This window comes from Lytechinus variegatus, chromosome 4, assembly GCF_018143015.1.
Source record: "Lytechinus variegatus isolate NC3 chromosome 4, Lvar_3.0, whole genome shotgun sequence".
NCBI lineage: Eukaryota > Metazoa > Echinodermata > Echinoidea > Temnopleuroida > Toxopneustidae > Lytechinus > Lytechinus variegatus.
In genome coordinates, this window is record NC_054743.1 from 57,702,201 (window position 1) to 57,716,667 (window position 14,467).

General features: G+C 37.4%; 1 pseudogene; it reads left to right on the forward strand.

The window, feature by feature from the left end:
• Positions 1-27: 27 nt before the first annotated feature.
• LOC121413105 overlaps positions 28-14,467 on the forward strand; it is a 34,621-nt pseudogene continuing 20,181 nt past the window's right edge.

Here is a 14,467-nt window from a genome sequence, read left to right on the forward strand (position 1 = left end):
AACATGTCTTGTGTTTTACCAAAATAAATCTTACCATTCTTGTTCCTTTCTCAGGTGCTGGAGGATGGTATTGCCACACACCAGGCTATGGTAGCATCTCTCAACTCCAACGGAGAGGATATCGTGGCCCAGTCTTCCTCTGTGGATGGGGGTATGCTGCAAGAGAAATTAGAGGGACTCAACGCTCGCTGGAAAAGTGTCTGCGCTGAAGTGGCTTCTTGGAAAGAAAGGTCAGTAACGAGGAATTTCATTGGTTTGGTGTTGTATTGGATCTAGGTTTTGTTGCTTGTTGTCTACCACAGGGTTCCCTTTATACAAGGCCATGTGCTTGACATGATGTTTATATCAAACGCCTAATGACTGAAAACAAAGACTAGTAAATAAAGAGGCTTTTATAGGAGGAAATTATAATTTGTAAATTTTTGGCATTACTCCTATGTGTAAGATCACATGCTTGATCTGTAATGAAAATCATAATTCAGAAAAAATTGGAACCAGTGAGATTTGAACCTGCCATCACCTGCTTTCCAGCAGCGACTTAACCACCAGGCTATTCTGGTTCATTTAGCCAAATGGAAGTGACCGATGTGAGTCCAGTCACAGGGCCTTTAGAAACTCGACTTGAATTTCTTATCTTAACTATTGTTTCTGACTCGAGATCGCTACCTGAGAGGTAAGCGTATTATATGACCCTAGCGTCTCAATAACTCCCTTCAGGGATCCGTCTTACAAAAGCCAGCAAAGTCAACATATAAAATTCTTGTCTATTTTTAAAAATTCTAGATATGAATGTATATCCAGAAATTTTTTGATTTCTTGACAATTTGGTGTGATCTCGTCTGTTTACAAAGGACATTTTGCAAATATCCTGTAGAAAAATTATGACACTGATGGATTTCCATAGAGTTACGATTGATTGCATCAATCGTAACTCTTTGTACAGGGCCCCGTCTTTCATAAAGGATTTACAACTGTTGTAACTTTGCCATTATGGCAACTACCATGGCAACATGGTTCAGCAGCCAATCAAAATCAAGGTTATTATGGTATTTGCCATAATGGCAAAGTTGCAACAGTTGTAACTCTTTATGAAACAGGGCCCGGGTCTCAGCCACTTCTTGACGAGGAGTATAGCCAAGTCAGGAGTCCTTGTTAAAAAGCTATCCACAGGGTAGAAACTGGCCATAATTACTTCATATCTAGATTTGATGTGATCTAATGGTTATTTCTCTGGGCTATGAAAAAGAAGGTACTAAATTTAATCCTCCTTGAATACTAATGGTGAGCTCTTTAGTGGTTGTAGCTACTTGTACTGTCTAGGAGCATAAAACAAGTCCTCTGTTGGCTAGTTATGAGTTCTCCACCATACTCTTTATCCTTGTGCAGTTTCCAACAACATAGTCTCGTATTCTGAAGTCTGGTTTAACTTAAACTCAGGTTCAAAGTTGTGGTTTAAGTATGGATAGCCAATTGCTACATAAATCACTCACAAATAGAGATATCATATTTCAGCTCATTTGGCTCTCAAATCATTCATAATTGTCTAGGAAATATAAATAGATGACTGTCTTCACCATCGATGAATCAGGAAAGAGCACAGTAAACATAAGAAACAAACAACTTTTGATAATAAAAATTTTGAAACTTTTGGCTTCCCATACTTAAACCACAACTTTAAACCCGAGTTTAAGTTAAACCCGACTTCAGAATACGGGCCATATTGTTTCAATTTTGTAAAGATATAAAATGATTTGCCTTTTACCTGTTACACAAAACGCCGAGTTCGTTTTGAGTTTCGACAATATTGTACTTGTTTTCTTTCAAAGGTTTGAGTTTAGTCCAAAGAAAGTTGATTGATGCCTTTATGGAGGATCGTCGCCGTCTGCAGCAACGGCTCTCAGAATGCCAGGCTTTAACTCTTCATGTGCCATTTGCTGTAATCATCAAGTGCTTTATTTTTTTCAAAGTCTATATATTAACTTATTTTTATTCATGAAAAGAGGGAATCACTCCTTCAGACAATAATGTTAAACCTCTTGACCATAAGCTGAACCGAACAATGGAATGCATGCAATGCACTCCTCAAAATTCAATAGGCATAATTAAAGCTGTATGACCATTGCACGAAAATGTGTTCGTGGCACTCCAGTGGATGCACAGGTATGTGTTCATGGCATGTTAAGGGTTATTAAGACTTCAGGCACAAAATATACCACAAGATGCTAAAGTATTTAAGGAACTTTTCCCCAATTTTGTTTTGTTTTGAAGGTTTGAGTTAAGTCCAGAGAAAGTGAATGCCTTCATGGAGGATTGTAGCCGTCTGCAGCAATGGCTCTAAAAATGCCAGGCTTTAATAAGACTTCAGGCACAAAATATACCACGAGATGCTAAGTATTTAAAGAACTTTTCCCCAATTTTGTTTTGTTTTGAAGGTTTGAGTTCAGTCCAGAGAAAGTTGATGCCTTCATGGAGGATTGTAGCCGTCTTCAGCAATGGCTTTCCGAATGCCAGGCTTTGATAAGACCACAGGCACAACCTGTTCCAGGGGATGCTACTGCATTTAAAGAACTCATCCTCAAAATAAAGGTAAGAATAATCTTCATTCCCTCTCTTGAATAGCGATTTTACATCATATGGTAATCTCTATGGGAATCAAAATGGAAAAGATGTTGAGCAGGGGGTGTTTTTAAAAGTTGTTTGTACGTTATGAGTGACTTTCCACATGACTGGTGAGCCTTTCTTGTGCTAAATGACATAGTTGTATGTAGGTGACTTAGTACCTAAGAACATGTTTCAGTCATGACTGGTGATCCTCTCTTGTGCTAAATGATAAATCCCTATGTAGCTGATTTAGTACCTAAGAACATGCTCCAGTCATGACTGGTGATCCTCTCTTGTGCTAAATGACATAGTCATATGTAGCTGACTCATTACCTGAGAACATGCATGCTCCAGTCATGTATGAAGCCATGCCTAAGTTTCTGAGCACCTTTGTGAAATGGCCACCTGGATTCATGCTTACACTAGCATTCAGCCCAAACAAAACTCTCAATACCATTGATGATGAACAGAATGATAAATATAAAAGCTGACACCTAGATTCGATTCAGAGGATATGGATATGATATGACACTCCTTGAGAGAGTAAAAGTCCTCTAAAGTCTGAAATTGGAGAGTGAAATGTCAAGAAATAATGGGATAAGTCTCTTCTAGTTAATCAGTAATCTCGGTCAAGCCAATAAATTGGTATTCAGGCATGAAAAACTTTACACTCATCCTTGATGATTCCGGGGAAAGAAAATCAGAAGCGAGATCGTTAATCTAATTTTGGAGCTGATGATTCAGTTTTATACTTGTGTGAGCACCATATATCACCACATCCAATCTCCCTTACTCTCATGCTGGTTGTTTCTTTCTGTCTATCATTTTCTCTGTCTGTCTGTCTCTCTCCCTCTCCTCATCTTAGCAAGGTCTTTCTGTCTCCTGTCTGTCTGCCTCTCTTTTTCTGTCTGTCTGTCTCTTTCTTTCTCCCTCTTTCTGTCTTTCTGCCTGTCTCTTTCTGTCTTTCTGTTTCTCTCTGCCTCTCCCTTTCTGTATTTCTGTCTCATTCTCGCTGTCTTTCTGCCTCTTTTTCTCTCTGTCTTCCTATCTCTCTCTTCTGTCTCTCTTTCTCTCGCTCACTCGTATACATCCGAATGCTATTGCATTCACTCTGGTTTGTATTTTTAAATTTGATTTATTTTAAGATCAAATAAATATAAGAAAAATACCTAATGTGTTAGTCCAATGAGAGGCTGTACTCTTACATGTACATAATGGTTTCTGAAATTATTTTTGCCTGTCATCATTTTCACGTGTGTGTATGTGGAATTAAACTTTTACAGTATGAATCCAATATTAGTATCATTTACCTCTGGGACTGACTTTTATTGGGCTCAATCCTCAAATTTCTCTGATCAATTTGTAACTTCCCCCAGTAATGTTCTTTGTATGCAAAGAGAAGTACAGTGAATTTTCAAGAAAACAAGGAATGCATGAATATACAATCATAGCTAGAAAATATTTTGAACAAGCATGCGCAATAGATGTTGACGTTGCTGGCCGTCCATAGTTAAGATTGATCAGATCAATCGTAACTCTTTGTGAGACTGGGCCCCCATCTTACTAAGAGTTGCAATTGATCCAATCAACCACAACTATGGAAAGCCAGCAACCTCAACATCTAAGACATGTGTTTGTTCACAATATTTTCTAGATATGATGTATATATATATTGATACATTCATAGTTTTCTTAAAAATTCACCGTGCTTCTCTTTGTTTACAAAGGGCAGTGTGCAAATTTCCTGAAGAAAAAAAATTAAGTTGATGGATTTCCATATACTTGAGTTTGACTGGATCATAAGGTACTCTTTGTAAGATGGCGTCCTTGGTTACTCACGTGTATAGTTCTGTTTTGTTCACTATTGAAGGGCCTATGTTTCCTGAGCACCTGCTAATGAGTAGCCCTTGTGTTGTGAAAATCTTTGTTAAAATGGATTCCTCAGAATGGAATATCAGAAATATTCCAAGAGAGAGGGTCAGTTTTGCACAAATCGTAGATGAGTGTAATATTGACCCTTCAAAATTGGAGCATTTCCAGTATATTACTACCTTTTGTTTCTGTTTCTGTTTGTGGTAACTCCCGTAGGAACTCGGCAGGACAGCATTTTGCTGGTAAACGCCAAGCTGGTATATAACCAATTACCTTGGAAACATTTTACGTCTAGGTTAATCAGTCATAGTGGCTGACTTTTTATCACAGTGGAGACAATGGCAGAGTTGGGATTCAAACTCACAACCTTGCGATTAAGAGTCCAATCCTCTAACCACTTGACCACACGACCCGACCTTCAATTATAATAATTCATTAGACCATGCAATATGACAGGATATTGCACCACAATATTTGTACATAAGCCCATTGGGAATTCTTGAGATTTCAACCCATCGTGCAGTATGCTTAAATATTGCACAGGCAAACAATGCGCACCAAAATACACATTTTTAATTCACCACCAAAATACCATTATACAAATGATATTTATATATGAGTTAACATACATGTACTCGTGGGTGTTTGCAATATAGTTTTGACAAGATGTTGATTCTTTTTTTCTTTTTTCAAGGAGCGTGAAGAAGAATTAGAGCAAAAGAAAGATGAGAAACGGAGGACAGAGGAGAATGTGCACATTCTACTGACGGGAGGTTCCATTAGCCAGGAGAGGGGGATCAGCATCAAGAAAGAGACCGAAACGCTATTTAAATTATGGGAGAAGGTAAAAGTGGTAGTGTAGTAATTAGACAGATTGGTTGATTGGAACTTTTTGTCCAGGGATGGATGGTTTGCGAAAGTAGTAAGTAATGCTGAAAATTACAAAGGGGCGAGGAATGGTCAAGTACATGGAGAATGAAACAAAGCATAGCAACCCCCCCAAAAAAAACTGAAATTAATATTACTTACCCCCTGAAACTCATTTCATTTTCTTTCTATTTTTTTTTTTTAATGTGATATCTTTAAAAATGAGACACACGTGAGAAATGTTCAAATCATAAAAAGGATTCAGATTGAGCTTTGAGTTATGATGATTATAGTTAATCTGTGTATGGTTTTCCTGTATCAAAGAGTATGTGTGCTAGTTGTAGATAGATTTTTATGCTTTTTAAATAAATTATTTGGCCCATATTCTGAAGTCGGGTGTAACTTAAACTCAGGTGTAAAGGTGTGGTTTTAGTATGGATAGCCAATTGTTACATAAATCACTAACAATAGAGATATCGTGTTTCAGCTCATTTGGCTCTCAAATCATTCATAATTGTTTAGGAAGTATAAATAGATGATTGTCTTCACCATTGATGAATCAGGAAAGAGCACAGTAAACATTTTTTTAAAAAAGAGTTAAGAGATATCTTTGTTCTCTCCTCCATACATGTAGGTCTCTGGCACGATACCCAAGTACCGAGCTCAGCTTGAGGAGAAGCTGGAGAAGACGGAAGCGTTCCTCGAGGAGCTCCAGCAGATGAGGGCGTGGGTTCAAGCCACGATGGATGTCCTTGAGACCCAGGGACCGGTGGGATCAGCGACATCCAACGATGAACAAGACTCGGTCGTGGTCGATCCGAAGGTATGGCGATTAAAGGAAAAAAGGAATAAATCAATATCATTGAAATTAGAAAGTTTGCTTCTGGAAGAATGAGGGGTGTACTTTACCTCTTCCTCAGATGTATTCAACAATACCTAGTGTCCATTTCATAAAAGGAATTGTTTTTTTCTGTTGATTACCATAGGAACTCTGCTTCTCAGAAGATCAAAGTCAAGAAAAAATGTCAGGTTTTACAACTTGTCAGACAAGAATTTTGATTAAATGTTTCCCAGAAGTTTTGAAACGGAACAAAAGTTGTTAACTATCTAAATAGATGACAAATACATGTAATCAAGCTTTGTCAAACCATACCAAAGACCATACCATATCGGTGTCCCAGCACAGCGCCGTGTGACGCAAGGAGACCAGAATGGCGGTACTCTTGTAGCTTGATGAACTACTTAGCATATAGAACTGTGGTCATTGGAGGAGGTGATGGAGGACGAGGGGGAGGAGGAGGAGAAGAAAAAGAAGAAGGGGGAGGAGATGGATTAGTAATGTAGGCAGTAGAGGAGGAGAAGGAGGTGCACAAGGAGGAGGTTGATAAGAAAGAAGTAGAGGAGGAAGGGAGAGGAGGAGAAGGAGGTGGATAAGTAGGTAGCGGAGGGGGAGGATGAGGGGCAGGAGGAGGAGAAGAAGGAGAAGAAGAAGGAAAAGGAGAAGAAAAAAGAAGGAAGAGAAGGAGAAGTAGTTTTTTGTTGTTGATTAATCAGATTTGTTTGGATATTAGCCAAAACTGTTTTTGTTTTTATATCAACATGTAAATATCAGAATTTCTTACAAACGGATTTTCCTCTCCATTGACTACTCAGACAATGAACGATGCCCTCAAAGCCCGGCAGGAGAACATGGACAGCATCAACCGTCTCAACACCCAGCTGACCGCGGAGGCTCAGGCCGCCAGTCGACAGCTTGCCGACCCTCTCCGGGGAGACGTGGAGAGGCTGAACGCAGACTGGGAGAGGATAAGATACCTTGCTGCTCACCTTCGACCCAGGTCAGATGTCGAGCTGGAGAGGAAGGTGGTTATACAGCAAAGAATAGGTAAGAGGTCACTTGGGGGTCAGCTAAGGTCATTGACCTTTAAGAAGTTTAACTTTAAGTCATCAATTCTCCACAATAATGATATTTATATAGTGCCATCTGGCTTTAAATGATATATCCTAAAGGGCACTAGTATTATGACACCGGCTTTAGCTCAAGTTGCTGTTCCCAGCAATGCGAGATACAAACAAAAATGAAAGTACAGATTTCAAGAAGAACAATTAATTTTTTTCAGGCTCCATAAAAACAATGCTGAAAAATGCACTAAAATTATGAATATCAAAGCATATTTCCAACAGAACAAAACTGTTTATTAGCAAAGAATATGTCGATCAAAACTTGTTTCGCTGTTGTATATTCACTGAGATTTACTCAGTTTAGCTCGTAATTTTTTCATATTAACATTATTTTTCAAAATGTGAAAATGACTGGATAATAATGAATAAATTGTTGCCAATTTGAGGATCAAAGTTACATGAATCTTTACTTCATGAAACCCGTGTACGTCTATGGGTTTAACAAGAGATATGCAGTCCATCTTCGTGTCGTAGGCAGTGGCTTACACCAATCCTTTTCCTAAATTCTTTTCTCTCTGCTAGTTTAAATGACACTGACCCCAGCTTATGAACAGTAAACTATCTAATTCCACCGACTGACGTTCTAGTAAACCTAGCCTATCCCTGCTTATCAGTGACCTCCATATCCAGTAACAAATTTCCCTGTTATCACCCCTGTACGAGATCTTTAAGGCCAATCCCTAAATAGCAAGGCACATTAAAGAGAAATGCCAGTAGTTTCAGTAAACACTGATTTCATGAGAAAGTCTGTAAAACCAGGCTTAATTGTCAGTATATCATCGAGGATCTAGATCTGGTAAAGTTACATAAACTGAACTTTGTTAAATCTTGAAATCTACGCTGAAAAATGTTCACACTCAAGATCACCAACACAGATAGGCACACGTGGGACAGTGTATTATTATTGCTGGAATAAAGACCCGACGGAAGTGACCGAATCCGCGCTTATTTTGCTTATTTCTCAGCAATTACACAATTTCTTCCAGAATCCTTTGGCACATATTTTTTATTCATACAAACAGACACTTGTGTGGTCATTATATTAGATTCTGTAAAAAGTCATTTTGAGATCGTTACCAAAACTGGAATTTATCTTTAAGATCTTGGAATAGATTCATGTATTGCATTTCAGCTAATATTTATTCATAACCTTGGAAAATACTAGAAATACAGTATAAGATGTGGATTGCAAGTTTAAGGTCAATAAGTGTTGAATAGATAATGTTACATATTTCTTCCTTTTACCTCTTGCCTATTGGAAGTAGGCGGTCCTTGACAAAACCTACACGTGTATGGAATTAACTAGTCAGTAGTCAACAGGTTATTTGAAGGAGAATGAAACCTTTAGAACAAGATAGCTTGTGTGAAAGCAGAAAAATTCAAAGAAACAGATCAACGAAAGATTGAGAAAAATCGGACAAATAATGAGAAGGTTAAGAGCATTTGAATATTGCGATCACTAATGCCATGGAGATCCTCACATTGGCAATGCAGCAAAGACGTGTGATGTCACTGATGAACAACTCTCCCCATTACATTAGTATATATTTCACTTAAATTGCCTCTTTTATCACATCTATCAGTAGATCATGTATGCTTTCTATAGGAGGGCATGTAGTACAGATTTTTAACGAATATATCCCGGATAAAAGTTTGTATCACCATAAGAAAAAAGCAAAAAGAGACATTTTGGGGGTATTTTATATCCCATCAAAGGGAAAGTTGTTCACATGTGACATCACACATCCTTGTCGCATTGCCAATGCAGAGCTGCCAAGTAGTACGATTTTTCCGTATTTCATACGGAAATCAATTTAAAATACGGCAGTACGCTTTTTCATGATAAAATACGGAAAAAACAAATTAAAGAAAAGGTATTCCGTGTGTTGCTGCCCTCTACGTTCAATGAGTTATGCTTATATCAAGGCTTTCCGATTAGAATTTTCAATATCCTGGCGAATCAATGCGGGTGACAAGTTCCGAGCGCACACGTAGTTTACAAGCGCAAAGCAGCGGCTCAAATCGCGATATTTTGCGACTGGTAAATACGTCTGTAAGGATGATGACGTCATCCAAGATGGCAACTTACGTTGACCGACGGAAGGATCGAAGATGACGATGTTTCGATCATAATTTGAAACGAATTAGCCGTAACTGCGGTCTAAGGTACGATATTTCTGAATTTCATACATTTTTCCGTAAATATGGATGCAATTTCTTTTTCATAATGTGACATTTTATGATTTTATGTGCCAAAAAACGATCGAAAAAAAACAGGTTTCCGTCGAATGTTGGATCTAACGTTACTGCTAATACGTTGTCTGTACGTACGGGCCTCCAAATTCTTCAGTCTATGTATTGGAGAGTGAGCCAACGCAGTTCGGCGGAACAACAAAAATCTAGACTGAAGCTTTCGGTCTCGTGTGCGACGGTGTGGGGCGCAAAATAATGTAAGAAGTGATCGAACTTTGCCATTATGCATGCATATTTATCTCATGGTAAAAATACGGATTTTTTGGTCAAAATACTGATTTTGGGGGATAAGAATACTGAAAATGCAAAATACAACTTGGCAGCTCTGCCAATGAGAGGATCTCCATAGCATTAGTGATTGCAATATTCAAATGCTTCATAATGCTCATTGTTTGTCCAATTTTTCTCAAACTTTCTTTACTGTTATTCTTTGATTTTTCTGTTTCAACACAAGCCTACTCATTCCAAAGGTTTCATTCCCCTTTAATAATAATAATACATAAGATTTATATAGCGCACTTTCCATCTTGATTAGATGCTCAAGGCGCTTCAGAGCAGAACAACAAAAACTATTTATATATAATACATGTCTTAACAATAACTCAATGTCTGTCAAAAAATGCTCTTATACAGGTATGTTTTCAGGTTGCCCTTGAAGGTGGTCACTGAAGTCTGGGTTTTCAAACTGTGTGGGAGAGAATTCCTCAGGCTAGGCCCTGCATGAGCAAAGGCCTGCTCCCCGCATGATTTCTTAGCAACTGGACAGTGTAAAACTATTTATATATAATACGTGTCTGAACAATAAGTCAATGTCTGTCAAAAAATGCTCTTATACAGGTATGTTTTCAGGTTGCCCTTGAAGGTGGTCACTGAAGTCTGGGTTTTCAAACTGTGTGGGAGAGAATTCCACAGGCTAGGCCCTGCATGAGCAAAGGCCTGCTCCCCGCATGATTTCTTAGCAACTGGAATTTGTAAGAGATTAGATGATGAGGATCGTAAATTTCGTGAGGGTTGGTAATTATGCATCAAAGACTTATTGTATCTGGGGGAAATTACATTGACTAAATGAAAAATCAAAAGAAGGATTTTAAAGACTATGCGTTTATAAGTCTGATAAAAAAATCAATTCATTTGATTGGGCTAGTTTTTGTGATAAATGAAGTTTCTCTTTTCAATTATGATATTAATATTTTTTATAATAATATACTGTTCTTGTCCAGTGCATATCACATTATGATTATAATGTCTCTGTGCGGTTCCAAAGGACTAGGCTATCAGTACCCAAGCTTGTTGTAATAGTAACAATTTTGCCGTAATTGTTTGGCTGTTTCCTAGTGCTGAAAGGGGAAAAAATAAGTTTTTAAAGCCTTAACATATTGAAGACAACATTAATGTTCAAATGGCACTCTATAAAAGTGTGATTTAAGTTGGCCTGGGGGCAGCTTAACCACTGACAGAGAACACTGTTCAACAAACCTTTTCTCTCAAATTGGTTATCTTATCTGAGATAAAGAATATGAAAAACATTTTGCATCCTGTGAATTTGTGAAACATCAGAAATAACGAGGGAATTCTTGTATTTTGCTTGGAATAGATTACATCATGTTTAACTTAGTCAACTTCCTGTGTGTGATAATCCCCTGATTCGAGATACTTCCTATTTTTTTCAAACCTTTAAAGTAACTTTTTTGGTCTGCCATAAAAAAATTGGTAACATGGAATAGTTCTTTGGATATTTTGGGGAGGGGGGGGTCTTGATGCAAATCTTTCAGAATGATCGTAAACTTTATTAGTATGACTGACGGCTCGTATTGAATAGTGCACTCAATCATATAATTCAGCCCACTGATCTATTATTTTGTCTTATAGGACCCTGGACCCCATTTTCAAATTCAAATATTGATTTGTTATATCATGAAAGTGACAGACATAGTAATTCACTGAAATGAGATATTGATTATTTAAAATCAGAATCTTTAAAAATTTATTCCTTGCATTTGTACATGTATGCAGTAAATTAAAATAAAAAAAATCAAGAAACATAATTCTGTTAATAAATATTTTGAAAATAACACAAGTTTGGGGACATCTGGAATGTACAAAATGTATTTGAATGGCTGATAGCAAAGTCATCATATAAGTTTGAAATATTCTTCAAAAATTTTATGAAGCTAAAGCTGGAAGTGGATGAAAACAACCCCCCCAAAAAAAAAAATAAATAATAAATGAATAGATAAAAATAAACTAGATGATAAGATATATTTTTCTATCGTGAAAATAAACTAGATTTTGTTTCATGAAATTTGTGATAATGATGCCAGATAGCGCTCGAAATTGGACCGATTGACTGGCTAATATTAATGTATATACCCGGTATATAAGTTTAGTAAAGAACAAAAGCTTAAGAAAAAACAATTTTTCATGTTACTTTAATTTAATTATTTAACAAATTGGTACCATTGTAGTGCCTGATATGAGAAGTCAAATTTATAGTAAAGAACACAGATTGAGTATTGTTTTTTATTAATGAATAATATATTGAAGACTTTTTTCATTGTTCTTTAACATAAAAAATTAATGAAACTGACTCGATGATAAACATTAACACTTCTTCTAAACAAGAGATCGCTGAAATCATGCGGTTATGAACAGACACAACCAAGTGGCTAGCAATGGTTGTTATGCGGTTGTCATGTGATACCACACTAACAACATTCAGAGGTCCCTGACGACGCAGTTTCATCGCTCCTGCTTCCCCTAACGAACAACTTCCTCTTCTTATTAAAATCACCCAGACGAACTTGAGCCGATAATTAGGGTTATTTTTTAGAAGCGCTGATACTCATGTGCCCCGGATTTACTCAGTTGTCGTATACTTTTTAGGACTTCTCAATATTTTTATCATTCTTTCGTTGTTTTTCCCCGTTTTTGAAGACAGGAATCTTTGATTGTGATATTAACCAAATGTTGAGTTTCCTGGATTGAGCATACATTGCCTCATATATTTGGATATAAATTTTGTGACTTCCTAAATGGAATTTTCAGAGAGATACACCTATTTTTACTGAACTACTTGTACATGATCAAATGTATATATTTCTGGAGGAGTGCTTGGAACATTTTCTGGATATATAATCGTTATGGCTTCTTGATTGGGATTGTCAAAAAAGATAAATGAAATATTAATGTTAGATATACATGAACTTGGATAATGTTTGTACTTCGGCTTGAGACCTCTGATATTCTTGGAAATGTGTTTGTGATTTCAATAATTGAACTGCACCAAGCTGTAATGTACCTTTTGCAGATCTAACCTAAATAAAAGAGGACCGTGGATGTGGCAACTGTTGTAGAAGAACTCTGTATGGTTCAATGAATGGTTTTGAGGTATAGCTTGAAGGTACCCTCAAGGAACTAAACATAGATCTCTTGGAATATAACCGACTGGGTAACTTCTAAGAGCCTGGGCCTAGTCTTGGAAATGTTTTTGTGATTTCAATAATTGAACTGCACCAAGCTGTCATTGACCTTTTATGGATCTAACCAAAATAAAAGAGGACCGTGGATATGGCAACTGTTGTAGAAGAATTCTGTCTGGCCACAATGAATGGATTTGAAGTATGGCTTGAAGGTACATGTACCTTAAAGGAACTTAACATAGATCTCTTGGAATACTAACGACTGTGTCACTTCTAAGGGCCTGGACCTGGTTTTCCTGTCTGATCCCAAGGCTTCATATTCAATCTAGGACCAGATTTTAGAGTACTCCCACTCTCCTGTCTAAGCTCCTCTGTTGCCCAACTAGCTGTGACTCTAACCTTTTAGCTTCAATAGCTGCAGCTCTTTCTGCATCTAATGATTATAGCAGTAGCTGAAAACATAAAAATACCTACCTGATTTTCTTTTTTACGAGATAATCTGATGGATCCATCTTCGAGGGTGAGTTCATAAAAACACAAACTGGGCTAAAGTAGTTGGATACATCACGATTATTGAAGAAAATAGGGACTTCTATTTGAAATTTTGGATAAAGTTACTATTAACCTGCCTTTAACTGCCTTTAACATGGAAGACCGAATAATAACATGTTCTGACAAATGCCTGAATTGGAGCCAAAGTACGTATCTGTGCATCATGCTCTTGTGATCATCTGTGCTACAAGAGAGGATGTCAAGACATGTTTTGGAATAAAGGACATCATTTTCTTGCGCAATCACTGTCATCTAAACCCTGTGATGTGTACATATTGCACAATTGTGAATTGTTATCTGGCATGAATGTGAGAATGCTGAATCACGATGCGATCTCGGTGAATGTGCAGGAAATACGAGAATCACAAAATTGCGGGTCTTGATTTCCTTCCCTGCTGATTCTTTGTGAGACGACCGTCAACGTGGCCGATGTTGACTCCTCCATCAAGAGGATTAATCAGCGTGAAGCCTTTTTGGGGGGTTTTAATTGGATTTATATCGCATTGTTGCCGTTCAAGGTTGTTCAGTGATTGGTATTTTTTTCTGCTGGTAAACAGGGAAGCATTCAATAATACAAATGGTCAGTGATTTTTACTACTGTCATAAGCAACTGAAATCCTTGCATCTGATCGGTAAGAGGAAGTTAGTCAGTGAAAAAATCACTGGCTAAACTTTTCATGAAACTCTCCGTAGGACTCAGTAAGATACAAAGTGAATGAACCATTACAAGGGGACAAAGAAATGGCAAAGATGTTGTTTATTCATCAGGGATGGTGCTTAGAAATACCACATAACCAGCAAAAAAAAAAACCCAAATAACAGAAGACAAAGTGCGAATGATTCAAAACACAGTGACTTAGACTCCTTTCTCTGCAGTGTGTCTTTAATCCAAGCAGTTGTTTTTGTACATTCAGCAACCATGTATTCAAGAAGTTGCAATG